Source organism: Ptychodera flava, chromosome 9 (assembly GCF_041260155.1).
Source record: "Ptychodera flava strain L36383 chromosome 9, AS_Pfla_20210202, whole genome shotgun sequence".
NCBI classification, from domain to species: Eukaryota; Metazoa; Hemichordata; class Enteropneusta; family Ptychoderidae; genus Ptychodera; species Ptychodera flava.
The window spans coordinates 22,993,265-23,009,839 of record NC_091936.1 but is presented as its reverse complement, the minus strand read 5'-3'; the positions used below and the strand labels follow the sequence as shown (position 1 = coordinate 23,009,839).

The window sequence follows — 16,575 nt, the reverse complement described above, 5'->3', positions numbered from 1 at the left end:
TTAATAAGTCAATCATCATATTGTATGGCAACAGTAAAAGTGTATGTTTCTTTGTGTGTATATGTGTATTCAATTTTAAGTGAGTGACTAGTAGTTTGAGTATTGACAAAGTCTGCCTATTCAAGCAAAGTTTGCAAAGGTCACTGGCCCACCTGTCACAACACATGGATACCGTACATGTTGGAGGCGTGACTCGTGAGAAATTAATCTCAAAAATGTGCACATACATGTACATCCATGCAAAGTATGTAACTTGCTCCAGATCCAATGGCATCTTTCTGTTATGACACATACTCTCGGTAGGTTTGTCATTTTTTTGCAAGGACAATGACATTACATGTATTTCCACATGAGAATCTTATTGAAGTAATTGAAGAGAAACCCATATGTCTGTTTTTGAAAATATGTTATTCTTTGAAAAACAATATCACAATCAAATGGTTGTTGGTTCTCTAAAGATCAACTATTTGCCTTCATCTTATTTCAAAGTCACAATTATTCCGGTGAGAAGTGTTCCGTAATTGTTGTTTTATTCCAAAATTATAAGTATGCATGTTTGACGGATTGAGATGTAGGCACCAACAAATGAATATATATGTGGTCGGAGTTTCCACCCATCTATGCTGCTGTACAAGTTCTATCAAGCAGACATGGGTCACACAGTATGTGCCCTTGATGGATGGCATCCTAATTAAACAACCATGGAACCAAATCATATCTGTATAATTTGTAGTTTCAGCAAATAAAGCATTGCTATTATGATAATAATAAGTTGTGTTCATTGTGTTTAATAATTCAAGTACTGCTGATGTCAAAAGTTGATATGTTAAGTCCACACGACTTAGTTGTACAAATTACACACTATTCATGACTTACAATCCAATTACTTTGATGATGAAGATGGCATCAGATTATTTATTGCACTCATTTACAGCTAAGAGAGTGAGTCATCTTTGTAAATTACTTCATGTTGAAACTGATAAGCCAAGTTATGCCGATAAAATGACATTGGAGACCATGATTAATGAACAAGTTGCTCTGCACTGCTTAGTTTCAGTGCCAGCAAAATAGCAAGTATGATTGACGGTCAGAAACCAACATGTGGTTCGTACCACTTTCAAGTATCAAATATCTGTTGTTAGCCATACAGGTAATACTCATGGCCAAGTATTTATAGTTTGAACAACTTGCACTGTGCAATGTATAATTTATCTCTTTTGCTACTATTCCGTTGTCAACTCTGAGAATGTCTCATTGTGTTTCTCAACGTTGGCCACCCACATGTATTGATTGATACAGTAACATGAGTGTAATCTTTTATTAGTTTGTAATACTGTAAATAACCAACAGCTGATTCTTGATTATATAAATTGAATTAAACATATCTGATAGTTACTTGGAACAATAAGTCACAAAGTTCCTTTCAGAAAGTAAATGAAAGTAATTTATACTACAGAGAACACCTTAACAATATACTAGTATGATTGTATCAGAGATGTTTGTTGTTTGGTTCAAGTTGACAAAACGCCAGTTACTGTGATGAGTGCTACATGTTGTTGATGTGTACCATTTCTGCTGTACATGGAGTGATAATTAATCCAGGACTGGTATAGATTTTAACGAGATTGGGAGCAGGTTATGATCTTTGAATACATAATGATTAGTTGGACATCTGTGCTGCCATTTTATCTGAAATCACTAGTTGCTCTAGGTAACACCTTCCACAATATTGTGATCCTTAGCAGAATGTAAACCTCATTCAGCCCATAGTTGCAATTGACTGCTACATGAATATTCACTTTTACTGGTACTTGGTAGCCATATGTTAATAGTCATGTTTCATGGCATTGGCTGTTTTCAGTTTTTTGCCAGGTATATTACTACCAGCTTTTCTGTGGAGCATATCGTCATAATAAACTGTCCCAGAAAGAAACAGTTAAAAATACACATATTCCTGTGTATTTCTTCTAGCCTTTTAATGTGTATTTCTTCTAGTTTTTAAGCTGGGTATGATGTATGTTTGTATAATAAGCACCACATGATTTATGCTAGTACCGATAATGTTCAGTCAGTTTTCTCCCATGTTTATCTGTCCTGAACAGCTTTTGGTTGCCAGTGGAAGTCAGTTAGTCTATTAAGGCCATAGTGCAAAGTTCGTAAAGGTTAATGTATGCATTGACATGTCTGTTTGTTTGATAAATTGTTTTCTAAAAGAGAACATGTGTGCAGGCACAGTCTGTGTATTGATGAATGAGGCAAGTTGTGATTCCCTTCTGTTTCCTTTCGGTGCTTCTGCTAGAGAAAAATTTCCTCACATGGCAAGGAGCATAAAATGTAAAATCACCAGCATATATACCCCTTATATACCAATACTAAAATACAAACCTTTTCCTTTCACTTCACTGTTTATGACTTTCTTACTTATATGCTTGACAAGTGTTTATTCATCAGAGCAGAGACAATATTCAGTGCCTTCCGTCACTCTTGTTGACATTAACATGCGTGCGAAATTTTTTAGACAAGTGAGAATATTGAATGGTTTTTACATGGCATATGCCCTTAACAGGAAAAGTGTTATATTCAAAATTAAAAAAATACATGACACATTGCTTCTATCTTCCTTTTGGTTGTGACAAACATGTTGAGCATTGAAATATTCTTGTAACCCATCAACCTTGGCATACATTAGTACACACACATTCAGCAATAGCCACTAAAGGAGTCTTGTGTTTCCAATCTTTTTTTTCCACTGAAGCCACCAAAGTGGGGCCAGCTTGTAAGTGTATCAGTGCGTTCAGAGATACTACAGTGGAAAGTGAAATGGTAATTATTAGTCTATACTAAGATGCACGTGTCCTCAAAAATTTAATAGCAGTTTCATTTCATGAGCCAGCCTTTGTAGGAAATACAAGGGGAAGATGCATAGCCAAGATGACCTGAACCACAGAACAGGAACTACAGAAGTTTCCGATACATCAAATTTTGAATTTGCATGCTTTCCTGTACAGCCATTTATGAGGATGTGATGTATTAGGCAATTATTTCACTGTCATTTGTCAAATAGTCCGTGAAACATATATCACTCAGGGGAAAGTGTGTCACCTTAGAGCCCTCTGATTACTTGGTTTCATTTGAACTTATTAAGGCAACTTTTAAGTGTCTGTGTCAACAGACTGTGGTTCGAGCTGTGATTAGGAGAGCATCATATCAAGATGTGTTTTCCAATATAACTTGTTATCTATGGCCAACTGGACTTCACACCTAGTACCTTAGTTGGCAGATAAAGCCTAGACAAGCCTAGACATAGTTTTGTGATAATATATTGAATGTTAGAGTTGAAGAGGCCACATCCAAATATGCACATGATAATGCCTGTGTAAACGTGGTTTTAAACATAAAATTTTCTCAGTAGACATCTTCCTTGTTCACACATGCTATCTCCTTCCCAGCATGCATAGTAGATTTCCCAAAATGTATATGTTTTGTAATTTAGAGGCAAGAGTTGAAAGGTCATCTTTGACCCTCTTTTCAAGATGGCCCCTACAGAATGTTTGGTTGGAAGGAAAATATTTTATATTCAGTAAAGGAGCTCTCATCTGGCTAACCATAGTTGTTTGTGGTTAGGTACACGGCGAGGGCCACTGTATGCATTAGAAAGAGAGGAAGTTTGGAAACAAAATGGCTGCAGTATACACATATCGGTGAATTCAGAGACCGTTTCCCTGCAAAATAGGCCAATTATTCAATTAATCAGCGTTGATTGCTTCCACTATATCTCTGAATTCATACCTGCTATCCTGTTTGCATTAAAATCAACCTGCGCATTTTAAGTCACAATTTCAGGGGACCTATGCTATCGACGTGAAACTATCCTTTTTAACAGCAGCTGCCATACACTCATTGGCTCAATCAGCATACCCAAATTTAAATGTTGCAGCAATTGTTGACTGACTGTAAATGGCCAATCACGGTGCCACTACTTTCAAATGTGCCGCAGTTGTGGTAATGAAAATTCTCCCATTTCAACTGCATACAGCGGCCCATGCCATGTATAATAAAAACATAATTGGTATTCGTTGAAATTATGAAGGCAACAATACATGTACATGTATATTAATTGTGAAATTATGAAGGCTACAATACATGTATATCAATTGTTGCACACAAGACATCAAATCAAGATTGTTTATTTGTTTAACATAAATTTGTTTGGAAATCTGTCAAGCTATATAATGAACTTTGTTGAAGGAAAGCATACAAAGATACATTTAAAGTGCATTTGTCATAAGGATGTCTTCAAGTTGAGTGGTGCATCTCGCCATATTTGATAGTGTATGACTCTTGGTGATTTAGATTTGCCACTTCAGTGATGCAAATTTATTTTTCACTAATGTGTGGCAATTTGAAATGCTGCCAACTTCACTATTTGGTACCATGAGATAACTTTGGGAGTGACATTGTGCATGTGGTAGTGATTATATTTGTAGCCATTGAAGTGACTTTTAACCTTAGATTCAGTGATTGAAATGTAAATATTCACAGAATACTGAAATTTATCAAATTTATCAAAACATGACTACGTCATACATGTAGGTTCAGCAAAACCCTTCGGCTGTTTCTTTTTGCCTGAGAATCTGTCACCAAATCAAGATATATTTCTTGGTCCTCAAGTTCACTTTAGAAGATGTGTTTGTAGTTAAATCATACTCATCCATCCACATCAAGTAGTGTACTATACCACTGGACTATTGGAAATACATCAGTTCTGGGAAAATATTAGGTGGTCCTTGAGTTCAGACCACCAGATTTGCTCTCCTCTGTACACCTTAGGTGAAGTGTTCTTTGATAGCGCTCACAACTGATTAAGGTGTGGACTCATCTCTCACTCATCTGTTCGTAATTGTCTCAGTACTCAGTTTAGCTTGACATTACCTGTCATTCCAAGATAATGGATAGGTTGTCAGTGTGTTGTAACATGTAGTGTTGATTCATTCTATATCTTTTGGCTCTCCCTTTCTGTGTATGACATACATTTCAAAAAAGAGCCATGTGGTTGAAATTTGTAATGTTATTCCCAAGTCTTTTTGTACTCTTTGTTTCATGCAGCAGCATGTGTAGTTTTAGAGTGATCAAGAAGTCAAAGGCCAGGGTGCCTGCCCTACCCCATTGTGCATGGGTGTGTGAGAAAACATTCTGGTAACTGTGGTTAAGAACTATTTTTATTGCCTCAGGAAGTAGGTGCACACGTTTTGCATAATAAATTGCAAAGTGTCGGTGAATGGAATCTCTCTGTGTGAAGTCTTGATTTGTGATCTCTCTAGAGTGGTTACTTTCAAAGATTGGGTGTGCATTGGGTGTGTGGCAGCTGACAGTGTAAGCCAGACACTGTTCAGAGTGGAACAGACCAGAGCACCTGGCCACATGATGTGGTGAAGAACGTGAGTAAGATCATATTTTGGCCATGGGACTTGTCAAGTATGCTGTGTTAAATGGGCAAATATACTCGTTCAGTGTATGTGATGGCAGCCATCCTCTATGCGAAGTTCAGTCTGCTTATATGTGAAAACCACACCCTTGTTTTCTGACAGTAATTAATTTCAACAAGTGTAGACATCACTGTTATCCATCTTTCTGTACCTGAAATATTGTTGATACCTGGCAGAAAGTAAATGAGGGAATGGTTCACTTAGGTGTGACTGTAGTGTTGCAGGAGTGCAGACCAAGAACAATTCAGATCCATGACTTGTATTGTTAGTGGAAGTTTGACTCCAGTGCACAACCTTGCCTTTAACAATAGAAGTAGGTTTATTTCAGTAGAAAGAGACCCATGCAGATGTATTTGGCCTTCACTGAACTGTGTGTGTGTTCGGCCATGACCTGTGCAACAATATTTATGTATGAAGTCCCAGAAAGTTTTTAAAGGCCAGCTTAGGATTTGAAAGAGTCAAAGTGATGGTAACAAACAACCATTGTTACAGTGCGTTGTAGGTGGTGGTACATGTGTCTTTTGCCTTATCAGTAAAGGATCATAGGATATGTGTTCAGTACTGGTTCTTTGTAGAAAGAAGCATTATCTGTGTAATATCAAATGGATGTCACAAAGCATAAGAGAACGTAAACTGTATATTCGTACAATGCAAGACAGTAAGGTATAACCTAGGGTCACATTGTTCAAAGGATAGATCCAGGTGAATTAATTACCCCGGTACCCTACGTTGATTGATAGTTTGTTGGTCCAGCACAATTACAATCCCTTGAATTTGCATCGCAGAGATAGGGATATTAACCTTTACCAGTTTTATTTTGCTGTTAATGTGTGTTTCTAGGTATGTGTGTTACACATTTTCCCAATCCAAATTTCAAATTTCTAATTTGTATTGGAAAGCACTCCACGGTGACTGTATTTTGGAAATGTGTAAGATGTGAGAATAAATAAGCAAGGACAAAAGAAAAAGTGTGACAATACATCAGTGCAACTAGTATATACAGATTATAAATATGGAATAAATAGGTCAACATGAATGTCAACAACAATGTTAACTAGACAACTTGGTCCAACCTGTATCGCTGCAAAGTGTTTATTGCAAGCCTCACATGCTGAAAACAGTTTTCAATGTGATGTTGATGGTAATGGTATCAAAATCCTGTGCAACTGGTAAAACTTTATGCACATCAAAGGCTACTGGTGTGTTCACAGATGTACTGTAGAGAGTATTGATATTTCTTGCCCCTCTGGTGTGTTCTTGAACAGTACCTCTTGTCTGTTCAGAGGAACACAGCTGCTGTTCTACACTTTTGTATGATTAATGAGTGGCGAACCAGGACACGAATCAGACCATGTGAAATTAGCATAAAACTTGTTCTAAAGATAATTTCAGTGTGAATATGAATAAGCCGTGGGGTATGGGACAGAGTACAGCAATATAGAGTAAAAAATGTCTACCAGGAAACTGTTGCATCTTCACAACCTGAGAATTTCCCTTTTCCAATGATTGTGAAAGATTAAACAGTTGTTGTTACATAATAAACTCGTTATATGAAGCCATAGGAAAGCTATAGGGAAGTCTGACAATGAAATGTGTTATGTAATCTTTTTACTGTAAAAATGATGTGAACTTACTCTGTTGGCTGAAAATTATCATAGAAAAAAATCTTAATAAAGTTTCATTCAAAGTTCGCTCAACATTTACAAATTGTTTAGCAATCTACTCAAATCCTGCTAGACAGTATTACTTCCCCATTAGCTGAGCCAGTAAAAGCGGTATTGAATCAAATCTATGCATACATGTATTTTCACTTACTTGGCTTGGCACGTTATGGCAGGTTTGGTCAATAAAAATCATATTGATAGTATCTGGGTATTCAGAAGGCATCAAGTATCATGCCTTTTGTTAAAATGCAAAAAGGGGACATGTAATTACATCTCATAGGTTTAAACCAACTTGATCTCATGGTATGATATAAAGTTAGCAGGATAATGGTTTTAATCAAGAAATTACTTGTAAAGAAAAACACCAGACACTAAACACAGCTATGCAGAATACATGTAAATGGTATTACATGTACCAAAAAACTTCAATCGTAGGTAATTGCAGCATTTGGAGATCAAGCTACAAGCTTTAAAATAGAATGTTGTTGAAAGAAAGTTGGAAAACCTCATGAAACTAAAACTCAGGAATGGGGTAATATCCTCAAAGTGGTGCACAATACAAATAACGAGTGCAAGTGTTTGTCTCGGAACACAGAATAACAGGCAATATGCTATTACTCATTAATATAATGAGGTAGTTTGTACACGTAAACAATAAGAATTTCCAGGTTTCGATTAAAGTTATGTACTGTGAATCTCGTTAAAGAATAGCATTTTTATTAAGGCATTGTTTATACAAACTTTGTGTGAATAGCCACATCTGTGAGAATGACAGATAACTGTTATAGTTTTTGCCTTTGTTATCCCAAGTTATGTAAGAACATTCTGTAACACAGGTAACAAAAATTGCATTTTTTAAAGCACTTTGTTCGGCTAACGATCAGAGTTATGTATGTCAGTCACCGCTTTAGTGTTAGGCTATTATTTTTGCCTTCATTCATTGTCAATGCTTTTATAAAAACTGATGTAAATTGATATGATCGCAGGCTCTCCAGTTTATGGGAATAAACTGAGAATGTTTGTTTTCATTTAAAGGTATACTGTCACCTGTTCCAATTTTGCCACAGTTACCATGGAAAGAGAAAATCTAACCAATCACAGATTTTAAGCGGGTGGCCGCTTTTTAAAAACAGCGCCCTCACATGGGTATTTTGAACACCAAGGAATGCCCCTTTGACCATATATGGCCATATTTAGATTATAGGTGACTGTATACCTTTAATTTAATCATGGTAAGGAGGTTATCATCATAAGGGGACAATCCTATCTATCGGTCAGGCATGTATATGTATTGACACAAGTATTGATTGTGTCTGCTTTATCATAACCAAGGACAGAGGTTCAATCAAAATGAGAACAACAAACAGGAAATTTAAACTGTTGGGACGTGGTTGTTTGTGAGTCTGGTACCTATCACTTGACAAGCGCAGCCTGTTCTATAATGAATTGCAAATCCCATGAATGTTTAGATGCATGAACCAATCTGTCATGTCGACCTTCTATTTTTATGTTCGGTGTTGTTTGTTTGTATCGTCAGTCAACACACATGCTTCCAAACCTCAAACTGTGTGTCAGCAGTTCATTGACAAGTATGACGGACACACACTCTGTCCCAACAAGTTGTATTGGGTATGCTTTACTCTCCACTAATGCCATGGGAAATGATTTTTGCATTTCAAATACAAACAAATCTACCCCTTTGTTTACCCTCATGTGTGTAAATTTGGGGGCCATTCCTTAATTTCCTCTACCGCGCTTGGTTTCTCTACATGGCATGGAATTTTCCCACTTGTTCATGTGGGACAGGTCATGTTGTTGTAAAGGTTACTGGGGTGTAAAGGTTACTGTAAATTGTGAGATTACAGCTGTGTTGTACCGATAGCCAGGAATCAGCATCTAATGACATGTTGGCTGATGTGTATATCATGTCAGCAAGTCAGCATTGAAAGCTTGACAAATGGTTCATTGAAGTGCTCTGGAATTTGCACATGGCTCTGATTGTGATACCACAAAATGGTAGATAATCATGTGAATTGTTACATACGCCTTCCTTGCAAGCGAGTAAGGGATATGGAATGGAGGTTGGATATTTGTAAATGAATCTATTGATGTAAAAAAAATATCAACCCATTCAAATAACAGCTGTAGAGTAATTCTTGTAAAAGGAAATATTGTGACTAATAATTCAATTATGCTCATTTTCTAGCTTTCAAAATGAAAATAAAACCGAAAACAAAGTAGGGGACTGTTTTCATCATGCCCCAAGGAGCTAGGCATTCAAACTTCAGACAGTCAAAGATGAATTTTAAATTCCCTATTAGTGAGAATAAAAAATATTAATGATATGAATCTACACCACACCTGTTCATTTGACTTGAGAAACGACTGAATTCTGTGTCCATGTAGTACACCACACCTGTTCATCTGACTTGAGAAACGACTGAATTCTGTGTCCATGTAGTACACTTTTGACAGTCTGGCTGCTCTCACAAGTCTCAGCAATACAACCCTTGGATTTCGCTTTAGAGGGTCAAGTATGGGTCAAGTAGCTTGACCCATCAAATGTATAGTCTTCTTCATGAATTATCCAGATACACAAGGCAAAAATATGTCGATCCAAATCTAATTCTTTTTTTATTCTGTTGCCACCCAGCAGAACAAGCTCCATTTTCAGTTTTCTTCTGGATGCTACAGACGTACCGTATGTGGGTGTATACTGCTGCTCCCTGTGACTGTCTGTGGCTTTTTCCATATGACATTCAACGTATGCCACTTCACAGGTTATTCTTAGCTTATCAAATGGTGCAATCAGAGATTGCCTGTGATAAATGCTTGAGAAAAATGTCACATAATTCCTTGTCTGAAGGCAAGGGCTGTATTTTCAGACATTAGGAAGTTAGCCAAGGTGAAGGTTATTTCTGAACCAGTTACCTGCTGTCATTTCATGATGTCTAGATTAGAGTAAAACTTACAAGTTTAAGTCTGAGCCACAGTTTTCCATGTACTGGTACCTGTCTGCTTTATGTAATTGTGTACTGTGTTTGAACTAAGCAATCAAATTTTCATAAAAATATGAGTTTCTGCTGTCTACGCTATTCCTAGATGATCATGTATTGAGAATACAGGTAATAACACTGACTTTGGTTTAATCACTTATGTCCTGTCATCTGATTTTGGTCAACACTTTATTTCTAAGATGAGGTTGACATCATAGCTGAAAGTGTGATCAACCAAATGCCCTGATGATTTGTTTTCAGTTAATTTGCACTTTTTACTGTACTGCTGTGTGCATGCTGGTTCTGATTTCATGTTGAATGGGTAGTTGCCGTCAGAGAGGAAACTCCTGTGCCCTGCGTTGTCGGCCATCGTTTGGATGATGGATGCCTTGTTGGTAAACTTTCGGGTCATTGCTGTAGGACGTACAGACGGATGTTTACAATAACAAGGTCGGACGATTTGACGAGTTAAACATCTGTGAAAGCTTTTGAAGAGGAAAGGCCATGAAATATACATGTTGTCTAGCTGTGAAAATTTATCCTTCCGAGAGGAAGTGATGTCAGAATATCTCGTGTGATATTCAGTTACACTTGCAGTGTGTCATGGCGTGGAGAATAGGATATTATAAAAGTGTATACTTGACCTTTTAACTTTAACTCACTTCATTTAAAATTGGCAATACCTATTTCAACAGTGTACAAGCCTCAGGGTGCACTGCAGTCATATGATGCATACTGTATCATTGATAAATTACTTCGGTCCTGACACAGGCAGTGAAAGATTGATGGCAAAGGATAAACCTTGCACATGTAGTTCTATGCACCACAAAGATCAAAGAAAAAAGACATTTTCTGAATTTTTTGCATATTTTTAAGATCATAATTTCCAAATATGGGATTGTGAAGATGTACACGTTAGAAGTTGTGATAAGGTTGTCTTAAGTGAACATAAGGCATGATTCTAATGAAGAGCATGAAGTTATGAAACCACATAAATAATTGAATTGAAACTCATTGTTGATATATCATTATCACAGAGAACAGATGGAAAGTGTATTGCTACATGTCCATAAGGTAATACTTCATGAATTCCTAAAATGTAATTCTACCAACAATTTTCCTAATAGATTACAGAGGTCGACTTGCCAACATAACAAATGGTGCATTGGTAGGAAATGAGGCATGTTGATAAAAAATGGGCGTAATCGTGCTTGGCACAGTGTCTGTCGGGAATCGTTCACACTTCCAGGCATATCCACTAATGTTACATGTAGGTTGTGTTGCCCCACAGGATAGATGAATTGATCGCTCAAGGGGTACCGGATAGAAATTGATTGCTGGCAAAGTTGTCAAGGAGGCAGAGCTGAACGGACCCTTTATATGTAGTGAGCATACATGTTAGAAGTTGTGATGAGGTTGATATTGAATTGTCCTGTTATGGTATATGTACATGTATGTTACAAGATACAGCTGTGAGTGAGAGATAAGATTCTAGTAATTGTGATGCAGACTTCATATGATTGGAAAATAGTAGGAAAAGCATATTGTAAAGTGTTTGATAAATGACATCTTCACTTCAACCTCATTGATATTGAATCATCTTGAACGAAAGTAACAGTAAAATTAGCTGCACTTGACCTATAAAGGTTTACCGTCTTATACACATGTATAATAAAATATTCAGATTAAACTTTTCCCACCATTGTTACACTAATGGAAGTCACCATACCATAGTCATAATAATGCTGTATTAGTATAAACCATTTTGGTGCATAATGTTATTGAAATGCCCATCCTTTTCTGTAGTCTACATGCAAACAACATTTGGCCAGTGTAGGGATATTTGTGCCAGATCAGTGACATGCATGTGTTACGATTTTGGCAAAGTACTGACATTTGATTTTCTTGTGAACTGTGATAAACGTCATTACTTTTGATTCATCAGTGCCTGGACAAATTTAGACTCGGGTGAATTCAAATTAAAGTGGCATTGTTGAATGGGTACATTGATCCTTTCAAAGCGATCTGACAATAGAGTGATGGTGAGAAATATTGATATTCAAATTTCAGTTATTGGTGCTATTCCGATTAACTTTTGATTTATAGAACCGGAGTCTTGTACAGACAGGTTTTACTTGCCTGAAATGATTGCAAACTTTTCATCATGGCAATTTCAGTAAGACAATGACAGAAATACAGTGGTATTATGGTACGTAGTAATAGTATAAAGACCACTATCCAGTTCTTGTGTAAGATAATTCATAAAAAGAAATATTTAAAAGTTTAGAAGACATACTGTAGTTAGTTACCATCATATTCGATCATGAATTTCCTTTGCTTAACAAGGACAAACATAAATACCTACCATTTTCCCATAGTTTTCAATGTATTTTCCCTCTGCTTCATAAATATACATTGGGGGTTTAAAAAAATTTGTACGAATATAGAACATGAAGAAGCATCACTAGGGAAATAGCAGTGAAAAGCGCCACCAAGAGACTGTGTAAATTCACCCTACTATCATGCCACCATGCTGTAATGGGATTGCATTAACCCTTTTCCTGCCAAGTCGGTGAAAATCCGCTTGAAATTCGGTGTAGCTAGAATCTGAGCAGCCACGGCCGTTATCCTGCCAAGGCGGTGGAAATCGGGCTACTTTTTGGTACCCCCTTTCCTGCCTAGTCGACGGAACTACGTGTAGCAAACCCTTGCTCGCGCTAGGGGTCGTTCGAGGACAGGTTTTGGGCGAGGAACGGCGTTTGCTCTCGAAATGGGTTCACAGAGAGTCCAACGACAGGGAAAGGTGCGGAAGCTACCCAGCCAGTCCCCCACCCCGGTGGGGGACTGGTTTTTTTTGGGGGGGACGAGTAGCGTACTTGGCAGGTTAGCACGGTGACGTATTCTAGCGGAGTTTGGGCTAACTTGGCTCTGAGGCACTACATAGATTGCGGCCGAAATTGACCGTCTCGGCAACGCTAATCTGTAAGGCAACCGCCTGAGACCGCCTCAGCTGGCGGTGCAATTTTTGCCAATGGTGCGAGACGAAAATCACGGACTTGGTCCTGATTGACGGGAAGTGCGGACGGATTTGACGGACTCGGCTTGATTAGTCCCTGACATGGAACTGATCCGAACGGACTTGAGCGACATTTGTGAAGGGTAACCCAGGGCTGTCAATTATAGCCGGTCACCGGCGGCAAATCGCCGTCTGACACAGGTCTTGCCGCCGCCTGTTTTCCCTATTCAAGGCCTGCAATAATGATCTTTACACACGTTATGAATTCTTTCCTGTCCCAATTCTACCGTTGGCTGCGCTGTGCTACAGAGGCGCAGCCCCTAAGGCTCGTTGGTAGCTGATTTCTGATTGGTTTCAATCGGTACTGTCAAAAAGCTTTACGTGTTCTGATTGGTTTTCGGACGTACACGATCGATATGGCTACGAAAAGAACGACAGCCACGTTGGTTTTATGGGTCCAAACAGACCCCGAGAGGCTTACACTAGCTCTGGATATAAAAGTAATGTCAATATTGGTAAATCATTTTATTTTCCTGAGGAATTTCAGTGATCGGGGGTTCAATCCATCAATGGTATAGCATGCAATGTAGAAATTTTCACGCCGCGTCTGAGCAAAATGCCATAGCATTACGTGTATTTAGCGACTGGAATTTTTGATTTGTTTTCCCGTTTGCAGATCGTGAACACTCTTTAAAATCAGTAAGAATCGTTTACTCAGCGCAAAAAAAAACTTTGTGGGGATTGACATAATTTTTAGTGAGTTTTGACTACCACTGAATTTGTTTGCACCAAGCCGCCGTTCTATGAAATGTATTCATACGGTAGTACATGCTGTGTACTGTGGTTGTTTCGAAGGCGCGAGTATTGAAGATTGATAAATATTTTCCGACATCCGAAATCTTTCCTCAAAAGCAAATATCGGTATTCGGATCCTTCAAAATCATTTACCAAGACCAACATTTTTTAATGTTTAGAGCAATCACAAAATTTAACTAGGCTTGACAATATACTTTCGCGGTATCTTGCACCTACGTGCGGCGGTAAACGATGTTTTGAATATATGGATATAACATGCATGTAGTGAGCCTACCCACTTGGCCGGCGAGGGTTTCGACAAAACTCTGACTACTGTGAGGGATATCAGAATAGATACTATGACAGTCACCAGGAGAAAAGATTTGATCGTTAACTTTCACGCGCAAGGATTTACTACGTAAATAAATCAACATATTCTCAATCTTGTCGATTGAGAGGCCGACGGACAACGAAGCCACGCAATTTCATTTGCGGATGTAAACTTGAGTATTGTAATTGTTTGTATGACGTAGTGTCTACTCAAATTGTCTCTGGTAATGGTCTCGTATTTACCCCATTACATTTGTAAATTTTCACACCGGAAATTCATAGCCGGTAACTCTGAGGAGAGGTCTTGAAACAGACAAAATAAAATTACAGCAGTATCAACCAGACGTAGATCGGAATTTTTTGTCGTGACGTTATGACATCAGTTTTGCAGTGGGGACAAGATTTTTTTAAATTCTAATACGATTAGCTGTTTTTGAATGGGAACGTATTACAATTATTGAATTACTTTCTGCAGATGTTGTTTCTTAAGAAATAGTTTCTGCAGGTGTAGTTTCTAAAAGTTACATCTGAAGAAATAGTTTTTGCAGATGTAGTTTCTGAAGCTACTGTTTCATCAGCCTGAGAATGGCAATATTGAGGTATTGTCAGCTGGTACTGCCATACAAGCCTTGGGCTTAGATGAGTACTCCAGTGATTCTGATTATGGTTCAGATTATGATCTTTATTAAGCAGGTTGTAATTTAACAGAATTCGTATGCAAATAATAATAACCTGGTGTATCAATAAACATAAACTCTGTAATACTTCTGTTTTAATTTATTTCACAAGATTCAATTTCATGTTACTTTTTACTTTTACGTATGCAAATAATAATAACCTGGTGTATCAATAAACAAAAACTCTGTAATACTACTGTTTTAATTTATTTTACAAGATTCAATTTCATGTTACTTTTTATACTTCAGTTATAATAAACTTGACAGTAAATTGCCCTCAAAAGTGCCACCACAGGCCACCAATTGAAGATGAATAATTAGAAAAGCTTCAGCTTCCGAGGGGGGACACCCCCCTCCTGGCCTCCCCCCGCGTGCGCTTGCGCGCACGCCTTGCTCCGCTTCGCTCCGCACAAGGCTGTACCCTCCTGTTCTTTCACTTGTACCCTACTATTCTGAAAAACATTGACAGCCCTGGTAACCACCGCTTTTAACCGACTTGTTACCTTCTCGAAAAGACTACCCACTCAGATGTCGGACGTTGTCGGCTGCACTTGGCTCTAGACATTCAAGCCGTGCGACGAAACACACCGCCTCAGCCTTGCCATTCACGAACATGGCCTCAAAATTTGATACCATTGTTCACCGACTTGGCGGCTGCGGTTAGGTGCGTGAACCGTTGTTCACCGACTTGTTACGCCTATGTTGTCCCTGTGAAGTTCGGCTAACGGCCGAGTCTAACGGGAGTTGGCAGACCTGTGTTTGGTTTATACCGTAGTATGACCGACTCAGGTAGAGGTACCTGTCGGTATATTCTGAGTTTTACGCACTCGGGCGTCAATGACGGGTCGTCATCACCGCTGATGACGTAGACGTGCTGGCCACGTTATTTGAAGGAGCCATGTTTGCCCAACGGACGAGGCCGAGACAGCTGTTGACAATTTTGGCATCCTTCATCTTTGACCGCCTTAGTTGGGTAAGCCGCTCGGCAGGCGACGGTTATGACCTAAACAAGCTGCTGAAGCACTGTTCGTTGCCGTACAAGAACGAGACGGCCAGTCCATTACTGCTTAATGGGCGATCTGTCGGGTTGGCTTGTCACCGACTTGGATGACAATACGCCCTGCGCAGGCGTACTTAGAAGGGACATGAGGTTAAAGAGACGGGTTTCCAACCCGTACTAAACATGGGCTTGGGCCAACGTCCTTGGGTGGCAGGTGCGCATGCCACGTACCCAGCTGGACGGAATGTCAAGTTGAGATGCTAATGACATTGACTATGTTATGCTAAGTGCTCGAGGGATTTGCATCGCAAATGAGTATTATTAGCATATCAAATGGTGCGGACAGGCAATTTACATGACGGGTAGGAATGTCAGCGCCGGTTGGTGGACTGATTGCCGTAGGTCCATTATAATAACAGTGGATGCATATATTAACACGGTCACCCCTGCGTCCAATCATGTCCAGGGCTTTGTTTCCCTGTGGCTTTAAAAGGGAGGGACCTGCTAGTCTGTCGACACTGTTCCAGACATGAGCTTGACGGACCGCAAAAGTTTTCTGAAGGCGAGCAGACGACTGAAGCTCAAAGATGCAGAGTCTCCGGGCGGTAGTG

The 16,575-nt window shown here is 38.7% G+C and overlaps 1 protein-coding gene across 4 annotated transcripts in view; it reads left to right on the top strand.

The window, feature by feature from the left end:
* Positions 1-16,575, top strand: part of LOC139140381 (rho GTPase-activating protein 21-like) — a 103,862-nt gene that overhangs the window by 8,421 nt on the left and 78,866 nt on the right. The window contains exon 1 of one of the 4 annotated variants that reach the window (XM_070709596.1): positions 5,256-5,438. The exons of the other annotated variants lie outside the window; for them this stretch is intronic. The gene's annotated coding sequence lies outside the window, so the exon portion shown is untranslated. Of the gene's footprint in view, positions 1-5,255; positions 5,439-16,575 lie in introns of those variants that run through there. 4 annotated transcript variants of the gene reach the window in all.